The sequence below is a fragment of the Echeneis naucrates genome, chromosome 10 (genome assembly GCF_900963305.1).
Source record: "Echeneis naucrates chromosome 10, fEcheNa1.1, whole genome shotgun sequence".
NCBI lineage: Eukaryota > Metazoa > Chordata > Actinopteri > Carangiformes > Echeneidae > Echeneis > Echeneis naucrates.
In genome coordinates, this window is record NC_042520.1 from 24,710,154 (window position 1) to 24,725,490 (window position 15,337).

Genomic DNA, 15,337 nt, shown 5'->3' on the forward strand with positions numbered 1-15,337 from the left:
TCCATGCTGTGACTGCAGGTGAAATACAACCTACAGTATGTGAAAACCCTGTTACACAGATCTTACAAACACCCCAGCACTGGTTTACCAGTAGGATAGAGGAATCCACTGACAGAAGTGAATCTGCATAAACCAGAATTATTGTGACAGTACTTTTCATGGTTTTGGTTTTCCATCTTACAACTCACTCACAGTTTTGATTCAGGCTCTCATAGGTCCTCTATCTCTCAATGTAATACTTTCAAGCAGCTGCATTGAAAATGTGGTTTGTCTGCTGATGTGACCCCAACAGCTATGGACAAAATTAGTGAACATATTTAAAAAAGCTAACAAATCAGAGCTCTTTATCAGACCAGAACCAAACTTAAGAGGAGACTGAATAAATATTTACGAATTTATTAATTTATTGACAAAACTCTGTTGTATGTGTTAATAGGCACTTACACTATTACAGTGAAACATGGTGTCTCCACATGCCAAAAACAATATCAACTATTGACCTATAACACTTTATATCATTAACAATATCAACCAATAGCTTTTGAATGACCCATTTTACAGGAGATTTTTGCTTCTCACTTTCATTAGGTCACTTAATAAGCCATTGGAGTGAGTTGATGTTTACCACACTTGGACACTTGATGTAAGTCCATTGACTGTAGCTTTAAAAACACCCAAAGCTAACCATAATATATATATATATATATATATACATATATATATATATATATATATTCAGAGATTATCCACAGCACAGCTCTCATCATGTTTGTTAAGCAGAGAGAATGAAAAGAGCTATTACAGCCTCCACCTACTATTCTAGAATAGAAAAGGGTCCAAAATACTGCTGTGAAATCAAGGCTTTCCCAGATGCAATTAGGGATGCACCAATACCACTTTGATCCAAAACAAGCAGTGTATGAGTACTTGCATTTGAGTTCTTGCCAATACCAATACCAATACCAAGTACTTAGGCCATTACACACAAGTTATTTTTATTTATTTTTTTTTTCCACATATATCGTCATTTGAACAACATTCCTCAGTATGATTTCCTTGTACATGGGTGACTGTACTGCAGTGAAACTTGTTACAAACGTAGATTTAACAAAATTGTCATATACTGATATTAAAGAGTAGTGCTTTTATAAACATGGCCCTGCCACACATAATCTAAGAGTTCAGTAAAACTTTGTCATATACTGATTACTGATATTTAACAAATGTGCTTTACACATGGTACTGCCACACTGCCAACATGCTTCATTAAGTTGCTTGTGTAGTAAGTAGTAGATTTTGTCCCTCCTCTCATGAGTTTTGTTCTACATAATTTGCATTCTTGGACAAAGAGGTTAGCACTGTCGCCTCACTGTAAGACAGTTGCAGGTTTGGTTCACAGCCTGGGGCCTTTCTGTGCAGGAGTTTGCATGTTCTCCCCGTGTCTGTGTGTGTTTCGTCCCAAAGATCACAGACATCATATTTAGGTTAATTAGCTTTGTTTTAAGACATCATGTATCCTTACTCTGTACTTTTCCACTGAACCTAAGTTTCATGTTTTGCTCATGTTACACATGACTGGATAGCTCCATACTAGGAGGAAGATGAAACATTTCTATCTATTCAGCTACAGTAGGTCTGTTGCAGTAGATACACGCCCACAAAAACAAACACATTGTTTAACACATTCTAAAAACAAGGCATGGACAGTGGTTGGCCTGTCCATGACCCCGGTAATTGACTAGTTATATTCGGTTATGTGAAAGTCCAACCTCTGTATGGGGCAGGTCCAGTCCAAGAAGACAAATGTGAAAGTTTTCCAGATATCGGGGCTCTTACTGGCTGAAATTCTATGGGAACTCTGACATGTCGAGCCCAGTGCTGCTTTACTTAACCTGTGACCATAATAAATGTTTCAACTGTGAACTGAACATTTCTCCTGCTTGTTCTTGGGCTTCCAATAAAAAAATTGGGTCAACAAATTGGTGACTCTAAATTGTCCATAGATCTGAGTGTGAGTGGTTGTTCGTCTCTCTCTGCCTCTGTATTTTGGCCCTGTGATGGACTGGCGACCTGTCCAGGGTGACCCCGGCCCTTGCCCAGAGTGAGCTGGGATTGGCTCCAGCACCCCTGTGACCCAGACAGGGAAAAGTGGTGGAAGACGAATGGATGGATGGATAGTTAGCATTTTCCTTTGCTTTTGTTATTGCTCATTCAGCTGAAAATAGTTCCACACTGTTGGAATGACTCCTCACTTCCCGCCTTGCAGTCAAGTGCTGTAAACTGTGCTTTGCCAAATCAAATCAAATCAGATTTAGTTGCATAGTGCCAAATCATAACAAAGTTAAATCAAGGCACTTTACAGATAGAGCAGGTCTAGATCAAACTCTAATCATTTAAAGACACCCAACAGATCCTCCAATGAGCAAGCACTTGGCGACAGTGGCAAGGAAAAATTTCCTTTAAGAGGCAGAAACCTCAAGCAAAACCAGGCTCGGGGGGGGGGGCATCTGCCTCGACCGCTTGGGTTGAGAGTGGGAGAGAAAGAGAGAGAAAGAGAGAGAGAGTGAGATAGGCATCGGGGGGGTATAGGCAGGAACTTGTTGCTGCATGAAGTTCATGGAGTTGAGCTGTAGTACAGAATTCATGAAGATATGGGACCAGCAGGTGTTGCAGGAACATGGGATGGTGATGAGACACAACCTGCAGGATGAGGACAGGGAGAGAGAGGAGAGGAACTGGGAGAGACAGAGACTTTGGCAGAACATGGTTAGTAAATGCAGTATAAATGCATAGAACTGGGTGAAACTGTGTTTTTTAAGAAGGATGGTTCTTATCGGCGCATACAAGGGGGGGGGAAAGGAGAGAGAGGAGGAGAGAGGGTGACAGGGAGAGACAGACAGAGAGAGAGAGAGAGAGAGAAGCAAGAAGAGAGAGTGACTTCATTTGGCTTCATTGATAGGTACAGCTGAGTGTCGTCTGCATAGCAGTGGAAGTTGATGCTGTGTTTCCTGATAATGTTGCCTAGAGGAAGCAGATAAAGCATAGAGAGGATTGGTCCAAGTACCAAACCCTGTGGGACTCCATGACTGACTGCAGAACATGAGGAGGAGCTGTTGTTAACATGAACAAACTGATGTCTATCTGATAAGGATTTGAACCACCTTAGTGCAGTTCCTTTCATTCCAATTTCATGTTCCAGTCTTTGTAGTAAAATATTATGATCTATGGTGTTGAATGCAGCACTGAGATCTAGAAGGAGAAGTATGGAGGCTGATCCATTGTCTGAGGCCATTAGAATGTCATTGGAGACTTTAACCAGCGCTATGCTATGATGGGCTCTAAATCCTGCTTGAAACTGTTCAAACAAACTGTTCCCATCCAGATGGTTGTGTCATTGTTTTCCTACAGCTTTCTCAATGATTTTAGAAATAAATGTAAGGTTCGATATGGTTCTTTAGTTTGCCAAAACATCTGGATCAAGATTCTGCTTTTTAAGCTGGGGTTTCATGACTGCGGTCTTAAGAGTCTGAGGTACATAACCTAAAGATAAGGTTGAATTAATTAGATCTAGAATAAACGGCTCAATTAAGTAAAAAATCTCTTTAAAGAGGCTAGTTATTACTGGGTCTAATAGAAGGATGTACAATTTGCACAGTTTACTTTGCAGTTGATTCAGGAGTTGCTGTATTCAGTAGAAGATTATTGGCTAATGTAGGTAAGAGCTGATGAATTCTTTCTCTGATTGTGAGAATTTTATTTGTAAAAAAAGTCCATAAAATCATCACTGCTGAGACCTTAGGGGATCACTGGTTCAATTGAGCTATGACTCTGTCGGCCTGGCTACAGTGCTGAAGAGAAACCCAGGGTTTTTCTTGTTTTCTTCTATTAGTTCTGAGTAATATGAACTTCTAGCACTGCGAAGAACGTTTTTTTACATTTAGAATCTTTCTAGGCTTGGTGAGACTCTTCCAACTTTCTAGAATGCAAAATTCTTTCTAATTGACATCTGCTTCAAGGCATGAGTTTGGGAACTATGACCTCACTGGAAATACTGAATGTTAAAAAATATTTGACCAGCTTATGTCAAAGTAAACATAATAAATGAACAGGAAAAAAGTAAAATGAAAAACAATGGTATTCAATGATGACTACTAAAATATCATAACTTTGCCAATATAATTTGTATATTATTCTTGGGCATCCATCACAAGCTCAGACAAAGAAAGGCCCACATGTAAACCATGAGGCCTGACTACAACCTCCGTCCATATGTTTTCTGGAGACAAAAGAATCCTGTCATATCCACATTCTGTGCACGTGTTGTTTGTTTTGTTTTTTTTCTCCCGGTCCACGTGTGTTCTCTCTCCCCAGGGGGCGTGGTTCCAGGCGCAGGCAGCGGCAGCAGGTCCCTATCACACACCTCAGTCTCATTGGTCATCAGTCCTGTTTAAATACCCCGGTTCTTCACTCACTCATCACCAGAATGTTACAGTTAAGCTAAGCAGTAACCTGTGAACCCTCTCAGTAATTTATCCCTTTGTGTTGTTTTGCTTCTCCTTGTGCTCCCCACCAGCCCTCATTTTCCGATCTCTCCTCAGGAAGAACTGCCTTGCTGCCTCCCCAGACCCGCTACTGCTTCCCCCTCTCCGTCACCTGCCTTTCACCTCTCTCCTCCACGGAACCGTCTCCATTCCACCTGCACTCCACTATCAGCCCCCTGCTCACTGGCATCTCCCCATTCTCCCAGACTCCATTCTCCTCCACCCTCACCTCAGCACTAATAAACCTTATTCTTAACCACCATCTCAGCGTTGGCCTCTTTGGTCTGAATCACACCTGACCTCACAAATCCATCCACAGATTCCATTTCCCTTCATCCCATGCTTTTCACATCTGGATGTGAGCTCACCAGGAGGTGGTAGGCTCTAGTCTCTGAATGCCAGAGATTTTCGATCACCTAGATCACTGACGAAAGTGAATTGTACACATGTGCTTATTCCCCCTTCTTTGGAGTTTCACCCTATGAGGTTAAACTCATAGCTCAGTTGAACCAGTGATCCCCTTAGCTCTAAGCAGTGATGATTTTATGGACTTTTTTACAGATAAAATTCTCACGATCAGAGACAGAATGTATCAGCTCTTGCCTACATTAGATAAAAATCTCCTACTGAATACAGCAACTCCTGAATCAGCTGTGACACCTCTTTTACATCTGGAATCATTCTCACCTCTGAATCTCTCAGCGCTAACTTCTATAGTTTCATCATCCAGACCGTCAACCTGTCGATTAGACCCAGTACCAACTAGCCTCTTTAAAGAGATCTTTTATTTAATTGAGCCATTCATTCTAGATTTGATTAATCTGACTTTATTTCTGGGTTATGTACCTCAGGCACTTAAGACCGCGGTCATCAAACCCCAGCTTAAAAAGTCTAATCTTGATCCAGATGTTTTGGCAAACTACAGAACCATATCGAACCTTCCATTTATTTCTAAAATCATTGAGAAAGCTGTAACAAAACAACTACACGACCATCTGGATGGGAACGGTTTGTTTGAACAGTTCCAGTCAGGAATTGTACACATGTGCTTATTCCCCCTTCTTTGGAGTTTCACCCTATGAGGTTAAACTCATAGCTCAGTTGAACCAGTGATCCCCTTAGCTCTAAGCAGTGATGATTTTATGGACTTTTTTACAGATAAAATTCTCACGATCAGAGACAGAATGTATCAGCTCTTGCCTACATTAGATAAAAATCTCCTACTGAATACAGCAACTCCTGAATCAGCTGTGACACCTCTTTTACATCTGGAATCATTCTCACCTCTGAATCTCTCAGCGCTAACTTCTATAGTTTCATCATCCAGACCGTCAACCTGTCGATTAGACCCAGTACCAACTAGCCTCTTTAAAGAGATCTTTTATTTAATTGAGCCATTCATTCTAGATTTGATTAATCTGACTTTATTTCTGGGTTATGTACCTCAGGCACTTAAGACCGCGGTCATCAAACCCCAGCTTAAAAAGTCTAATCTTGATCCAGATGTTTTGGCAAACTACAGAACCATATCGAACCTTCCATTTATTTCTAAAATCATTGAGAAAGCTGTAACAAAACAACTACACGACCATCTGGATGGGAACGGTTTGTTTGAACAGTTCCAGTCAGGATTTAGAGTCCATCATAGCACAGAAATAGCACTGGTTAAAGTCTCCAATGACATTCTAATGGCTTCAGACAATGGATCAGCCTCCATACTTCTCCTTCTAGATCTTAGTGCTGCATTCTACACCATAGATCATAATATTTTACGACAGAGACTGGAACATGAAATTGGAAGTAAAGGAACTGCACTAAGGTGGTTCAAATCCTACTTATCAGATAGACATTAGTTTGTTCATGTTACCAACAGCTCCTCCTCATGTACTGTAGTCAGTCATGGAGTCCCGCAGAGTTCGGTACTTGGACCAATCCTCTTTACGCTTTATCTGCTTCCTCTAGGCAACATTATCAGCAAACACAGCATCGACTTCCACTGCTATGCAGATGACACACAGCTGTACCTATCAGTGAAGCCAAATGAAGTCACTCAGATAGTCAGACTGCAGGCATGTCTTGAAGACATGTCTGGATGACCCAAATTTTTTTACTTCTCAATTCTGACAAAACAGAAGTTATTGTACTCGGCCCTAAGCATCTCAGAAAAATACTATCTAATCATTTCATCAGTCTGGACGGCATCACTTTGGCTTCCAGCTCCACTGTAAGAAACCTTGGAGTAATTTTTGACCAGGACATGTCCTTTGTCCCTCACATAAAACAAGTTAGTCGGGCAGCTTTTTTCCACCTGAGAAACATTAGGAAAATCTGAAACATCCTTTCTCAGGATGATGCAGATAAACTAGTCCATGCATTTGTAACTTCTAGGCTGGACTACTGTAACTCATTACTATCTGGATGTCCAAACAAATCTCTAAAAGGCCTTCAGTGAATTCAGAACGCTGCTGCATGAATATTAACAGGAACTAGGAAAAGAGAACATATCTCTCCTGTGTTAGCTGCCCTTCATTGGCTGGCAGTAAAATATAGAGCAGAATTCAAAATCCTTCTTTTAACATATAAAGCTCTCAATGGCCAAGTTCCATCGTATCTTAGAGAGCTCAGAGTTCCTTACTGTCCTAGTAGGCCACTCCGCTCTCTAGATGGAGGTTTACTTGTGGTTCCTAGAGTCTCCAAGAGTAAATCTGGAGGCAGATCGTTCAGTTATCAGGCTCCTCTTCTATGGAACAAACTTCCAGTATCGGTCCGGGGGGCGGACTCTTTAGTAATTTTCAAGACCAGGCTTAAAACTTTCCTGTATGACAGAGCTTATAGTTAAAAAGTTAAAGTCTACTACTCTACTCTTTAGCTATGCTGCTATTGGCCTGGGCTGCTGGTGGAAGGACTGAGCTTCTCTCTCTCTCTCTCTCTCTCTAGCTCTCTCGCTGTCTGTCTCTCCCTGTCACCCTCTCTCCCCCTCTCCTTCTTTCTCTCTCCCTCCCTCTCACTCGCTCTCCTTTCCTCCCACCTTGCATGCGCTCATAAGAACCATCCTTCCTAAAAAACACAGTTTCACCCAGTTCTAAGCATTTATACTGCATTTACTAACCATGTTCTGCCAAAGTCTCTGTCTCTCCCAGTTCCTCTCCTTTCTCTCCCTGTCCTCATCCTGCAGGTGGTGACTCATCGCCATCCCATGTTCCTGCAACACCTGCTGGTCCCATATAGCATGAATTCTGTACTACAGCTCAACTCCATGAACTTCATGCAGCAACATGTTCTTGCCTACACCCCCCCCCTCCAATGCCTATCTCTCTCTCTCTTTCTCTCTCTCTCTCTCGCTCTCTCACTCTCAACCCAACCGGTTGAGGAAGATGGCCGCCCCCCCTGAGCCTGGTTCTGCTCGAGGTTTCTGCCTCTTAAAGGAAGTTTTTCCTTGCCGCTCTCTCCAAGTGCTTGCTCATCGGGGGATCTGTTGGGTCTCTTTAAATTAATTTTATAAAGAGTTTGGTCTAGACCTGCTCTATATGTAAAGTGCCTTGATGTAACTTTGTTATGATTTGGTGCTATACAAATAAATCTTATTTGATTCGCTGGATGAGACGATACCCAATCCGTGTTTCTCTGAACACACACTCCATGGGAGTCACCTGTTTGCAACCCACTGACCTCTCAGTTATTACCTGCAGAAGGAAGAAAGAGTTTCTTCACACAGACGCACTTCTACGCCCTGTTGTCCATCAATTGAGTTGACCACCCAGCATTTAATCACTGCCCCCCCGAGAAACCCACACCGTCAGTACCACACACAAGAGGACCCACTGCTGGATCTATGCACACACCGGTTTGGTTAGGAGAGTGGCACAAGTAAGAAGTTGTCTGGTCAGACACGTTAGATTTGTGTGTTTCTCTCTGTAGGCAAAACAATCGCTGCTCTCCTCTCACGGTCGCGTATTTATGAAGTCGGGGAGGTGGTATAGTGTCCCACTGTGCAAATACAACCACTATAAACATTCATTCATGAACCAATTTATTAATAAGCAAACGGAGGCTGGACAGAACCAGTAGCTTTTATGGTTTTTATAGTGTGATATTTCTCTGGGTCTGGATTGTATGTAAAGTAGTATGTGTGTGGATATGTATGGAAGACAGTGCTGTATGGTTGTGTGTTATTAGGTTTATTGTATGTCTTTATTGACTGTTGGTTTGCATGTGTTTTTGTTTGTACACTATATGTATATGCAGTAGTTTCTCTTATTTTGAGAACAATCTCTCCCACAAGGAGACAAATAAAGCTGACTTTGACTTTGAATTATGAAAAGCAATCAGGGGTTTAGCCTTCAATGTACAGACTTTCAACCAAGGATTGATAAATTTGCAGCTGAAACTTTGTCCCTTATACAGTTTACAAATTGAGAAATGTATTGCTCTGCCAGTGGCTGAATCTACATGAATAATCTGGGGAAGTAAGTGGGATAATAAGAGGCCCCCCCGAACACCATGTTCATCTCTCTAACCCTGGAAAAAAAAAAAAAAAAAAAAAGACAAACCACCGCACCTCAAACTTGCAAGCATAAACTCAAACAAACAAACAAATTCAGGAGACCATGTTGCTCTTTCCTTGCATGTCGCATGTCGAATGGTGATTGAGGGTGATGCTGGATGACATGCTGTGCACAAGAACACAAACCTCCTAGCAGACAGACAAAGTGTGTTTGAAAGCAAAAGAGCAGGGGTGGAATAGTGCTGTGTGATTTTATGTGCCTGATCTGGGCTGAAACTAACGTGACTCTAATAAGAAAAAAGAGACAGAGGGCCTCTTTCTTGTAATTGCATCAGGATTTAGTTCAATTTCATCATTGTTAACAGAGTGCTCTAGAAGTCCACACAGCTAGCCTTATGTGGGAAAACACACAAGACTTGCTGCATAGAGATATGTTAATGTTAACTGGATTTACCTTGTTATCTCTCCAGCCTGTCTAATCTGATCCATGAGAAAGTCAGGGTTGGGATGTCGAGTCAGTCAAAATTTGGCTGATAAGATAGAGTGAGAATTTTTGTTCCAACAAAGATGCAATATTGCAATTCAGAAAGAGATGTTGGATTGGATTGTTGCATGTGGGAGGACTAGTTGGGCAGTATGGGTGGATAAATTTGTAACTTAAAAGCTAAATGTTTGCAGCCTATGAAAAGTCCCTGCAAATAGTCCCACCTCGATTCAAGCTAAAATATTTGAACATTTGATTTTGATATATTTACAAACAATGCCATCTAGTGAAATGCTCGGTCTACTCGGTCTCACAACATTATCAGATGTGAAAAATAAAATAAAATAAGACTAAGGTTTTACAACACAAAAAGTGAAGGGAAAAAAATTTAAACTGACATTGGAAGAACATCTACAATTTCGGTACTTCCTCATTCATAAATGTGTATTATATTACTTAAAATAATTTGGAAAAAAACATAAATTTACTGAATTAAGACTATTCAAATTATTTATTTCTTTCTCCTGCAATTCACTGCCATTTACAATGTAAAAGAGTTAGATTCTGACAACCAGAGATTCATGTTGTTCCCATCTTCTGTTTCTATGAGGCTTTTATTGCAGTGCCATGGTGGAACTATTAAATTATGCTAATGACTGAGATTTTCAGATTTGTCTTGTGTAATACAAAACCATCTTATGAACAAGTAAACAAGGTTAAACTTGTGACTTTCATTGGAAAAATGTCTTTAAACTTTGTTATATTTAGACTCTCACACAACTCTGACCTTGAGTCACAAGTTTAGGTCAGGAAAGGCTCATGGTCATGTTTAACCCTCCTGTCGTGTTTGAGTCAAATCTGACCGATTTACAACTTAAAACACTCATAAATATTGTATTTTACATCTGATTGCCTCAAGGCCTTATGATATCCTCCACACTATGGACTTGAACATATAAAAGTTATGATCACCTCTTTCATTAATTTTTGAGTGTTTTAATTAACCTTGTTACACCTGTGGTGTTTCCGGTCAAAAGTGACTGCCATAGGAAATGAATGGGTATCCAGACTATATTCATCCATCAGACAGAAAACATTCCCATACACACCACCCCAACTCACTCACTCACTCACACACACATTTTGGACTGAACAATATCTTTTGTGGGTACACATCTCTTTCCCGTCCTTATGTGCCGATCCTCCCATGTGAACCAACTTCCCGATGAAACAATGTATCATATCTTCACACAGACTAGACAGGTGTCTGTTATGTGAACCCATCTCTTGAGGGAATTATACTCAAAATGACAAACCTGAAGGGGAAGTGTGTGTTTGGGGACACCTGGAGAGAAATCGACCTGGTAGACCTCCAAGCCTACATAGGTCTGTTGATTTTAGCTGGAGTATATCGCTCAAACAATGAGGCTACAAAAAGTCTGTGGGATGCAGAGTCTGGGAGGCCTATATTCCCGGTAACTATGTCCTTACAACAGTTTCATGTCCTTTCAAGAATTAATCGATTTGATAACAGAGATATAGACCCGTCCGCTGGCGAAATGACAAACTGGCTGCCATCAGGAACATTTGGGACAGGCGGGTGGAGCGCCTACCCCTTATGTACAATCCAGGCCCTGACGTGACAGTTGATGAGTGCCTGGTTCCTTTCAGAGGTCGCCGTTCCTTCAAGGTGTACATTCCAAGCAAACCAAGGAAATATGGAATAAAGATTTGGGCAGCATTGGTGAATCCTCTTTTTCAAAGGCGCCAACGCATTCCCCGCACACCAGCCTCTGCCAGTCTGGTTAGGAGTGTGCAAGCCCCAGCCCCAGCCACTGCCCTGGCTGCTCTCCCCCAACAAGGACATGGGCAGAAAAGGAAGCGCTGTGAGCTCTGTGCCCCTAGAGACAACAAAACAAGCCTGAGATGCTGCAAATGTGATGCCTATGTTTGCAAGGCCCACTCTGACCTGAGTGTTACATGCCACTCGTGCATGAATTCACATGCACACACACACATGACTTCATGTTGAGTTTGGTCTTTGGTTTTCCATTTAGTCTTTACATTACATGTTCATTTTGTAATACATTTTCAGTGCCTATTTGTATTTTCACTGCAGTTATTTTATGTCTAATTCTATAAATTCATGTTAAAGACTACTTTGAAACATTGTTCACAGCTAAAGAACGTTGAATAAAAATTTGGTGGTGAAAAATGGGTTAGGGTTTTTGTACTAATTTAAGAGCAGTTAAAACAGAACGGTCTGTTTTGACCAAGAACAACCAAAGTAAGGGGCGGGAGGTGAACACGACTGGAGGGTTAACACAGATTACAGTGACTTCAAACAAGCCAATAATATAATTAACCAAAACTATCTTTGATTAACTTTAAGCAAAGCACTGATGTTGCCTGTACCTAACCACCGACAAGAGTCTGGACATTAATCCAAGCTCTCTAGCTGAAGTCCTGCTTTGTGCTGACAGCCATGCAGGACTTGTCAGCCTTGTAATTTCTGCATACCATGTTGCAGTTAATTTATTTAAAAAAACATATTGCCTATGGGAACGATGCAGCCAACAATTTATCACCACAATATCAAAAATGTATTACTATGTGTAGGAGAAACGTTAAAAACATATCTTTCCATACCAGAAATCAGACTGTCTTTGGTTGAAAGTGTACAAATTCCCTAACAATGATGGATTTTGTCATCTATGTATGCAAATCATGCCCGACTACACCCAAGAAGGCCTCCCAGTCAGCCATGCTAATGTTTTGGGTGGCAAATAAAAGGGGTGGAGAAACAAAAGGAGGCAGGCGTTTGACCTTCTTAGTATGCAAACGTATGTGCTGATGCAATAGAATGTTAGTGATTTCAGGCTGTGAAACAGAAAAGTCCTGCCACCCTTCATTCATCTATTCACTTCTGCTGCCTTTTGTGCCCTGTAGCCCTACATCTCCCAGGCCTACATTCACTTCCAGACATCTTTGTGTATCAGGCAGTTGGAGGATATGGCCAGGCGGTTGAGACCTGACAGCCACAGACTAACATGTGAGAAAGTAGAGAAAGCAGGGCAAAAGCCTATACTGTATTTTCGCTTGTGATGTGATCAACAGTTGTTAAAAGAGCTTTCTTTGTGGGCCTAATTTCTCGCATTTCCCTAGACCAAGATTCATTTAGTCAAGCATCAAATGATCCTCAGGCTCTGGAAGACAATAGACATTAATCCTCACCATCAACTGAATACCTCATTCTGTAGACTCCCACAAAGCTGCAGTAATGATGATGTTCGTCTAAAAAAAAGGTACAGAGGAGAGAAGGAAAAGAGAGACTAAATGAGTATATTGGCATTTAGTAAGAAGTACATTTAGAGACTCCTGCTGTTTCACTGCATCTTGCATCCCAGACACACTTCTCATCACATTTGGCCTTTGGAGTGAAAGACATTGGTGCTAATTGTCTCTGATGGTTTCATTCCAACGAATGATTCCAGGAGTCAGAGAGGACAAGGAGGATGGAGACCAGACGAAGGGCAGACAGGATGGAGTGCAGGGGAGTGGTGGAGGGAAGGAGGGTAATGAGGGAGAAAATAAAGCAAAATGAAAGTGAGAAAAGGGCAAACTGAGTGGAGACAGACTGGAGGACAAAGGAAAGAGACAAGGAAACCGAGAGGGTGTTATTAATGTTAAATGTTATGAAAGATAATAAATAGAATTAACTAAAAAATTGTTTCATCCACTAGTACTACTGTATGCAAAGGATGGACAAATCAGTCCATAACCGGTACTAACGTGTAAGTTAGGAAGGAAGTGTGACAACAGGGAAGACAAAAACAAGATGAGAGGACAGGCAAAAGGAGAAGTAAAGTACAGGAAAGAAAAGACAGAGGAGTTTGGAGGAAAACAAATGTCTGTAACTATAAATTACTCAGTAACAGGTGTACACAACAAACACAGGTTATGACTGTTGAGGTTTGTCAGCTAATGCTTGTGATCCATGAGACTTTTAGACTGTGAAAGCTGTTTTATTAGCGCTCTCTCCCTTCCACTTGCTGGCATTCACTCTTTCCATTATAGCTTTTAACTTAGCGCATCCTCCATAACAGTACACCTGCTAATCATCCCCACACACTCCTCCTAATTTTTATTCACAATGGATTATCCTCAGTATCATTTTGCATAGGCTCCCTTCTAGTTACTGTTACAGTTCAGAACATGACCAATGGCAAACAACTGAACATGGTGCCAGGTATATGCTCCTTAAGCATATAACTGACACAATTTGACAACTTTAGGCTGATGCTGAGTTCACCCAGGAAAGTCACAGGTCAAAATAGAGTACCAGCCAGCATTTTGATGATTTAACATCAAAATACTAGAACAAAGGCATGCAGCCAAATCATCTGCAAGGGCTGGAATTCAAGTCATTAGCCTAAAGTAGCTCAGGCACTATAGGTTTAATGAAATGAGGAAATAAAGCCAATGCAATGAGAGGATAATTCTACATATTATACTGTAATAATGTATACTTTTTCCTAAATATTTCATCTCATTTTATTTTTTCTATGAATCTTCGATGACCATGAATTACATGAATTCAGATTCGGAGACAGGCAAAGCAGGAGGATGAAATGCTGAGAGAAAAGGAGAAAGAAGGGGAAGTTGGCAAGTATTATGCTCGAAGAAAGGTGGAAAGGTAAGATGAGGGGGAATGAGAAGGTCAGGTTTCACAGGCATTAAAAAGAAACAAGAAAAGGAGACACAGAGTCAATACATTGTAAAAAAAAAAAAAAAAAAAAAAAAAAAAAAAAAAGTGGAAAAAAAGTAGAAACAGAAAGAAATAAAGAAGGAGCTGACATACCAAGTAAAGAGAAAAACACAGGGGTGGGTGGGCAAAAATATGACGAGGAGTAAACAAGAAAAGTTTGGTGGAGGAAAGAGGAGATAAGAGATGAACAGACAAATCACATGCTATCAAAATCTACTGGTCCAGTCAAAATTTTTTTCTTTTTTACAGAGAAAGTGTAAACGCCAAAATCCATGACTCGCCAGTGCAGGAGATTTATAATACTGTATACTTTTGAGTAATATGTCATCGCTATTCAACGATCAACGTCCAGGACAGACACATAGCCGTAGCAGATTTTGTACTAGTTTTGCTGAAGTCACACATGTGATTTTTGCTGTGTCACAACACCTCAGGGTCTTTCTGAAAGTGCAATCCAGGCAATGGCTGATCACCACTTATCAGGTGGTCATTGCAGTAGGTGGGGAGAAGGGGCGATATCTATGAAAGGGAGGCCTATTTATTAAAATCAATGATGCATCTGGCTATTACTAGAGAACTGATGTCTGTTAGAATGGAAGCCACTTGTTGATTAAATACAGCATTGCAGAAGCAGCATGGGATATCCTGAACAGAGAATGAATTAAAAACCATAAACCTAAAGAACTCTGTAAAGCACTGAAAGAAGCCTGTGATGACAAACCAGAAGAAAGAAACACTTTGCTAAAAAGAAAGCTCAAGTTGGCCAATGACCTTTGCACAATATGGTATATATAAACCTTTTTTGGTGTTGGAATTGGAACCCATGTGCAGACTCAACACAGCAAGGCAAGATAAATCCAAAGTTAAAGTTCTCTATTCTCAGCCAAGCAAGGTAGTTAAAAGGCAAAAAAAATGTCCAAACATAGGAATAAGCCAAAACTAGCTGGAGTCCAGCTGGAACTGTTCAGCAGTCTAATCAGACTGGTCCTCACACACGAGTCCCTAGTCAGTCAAACATAAAGACATATAAGGAGGAGGTA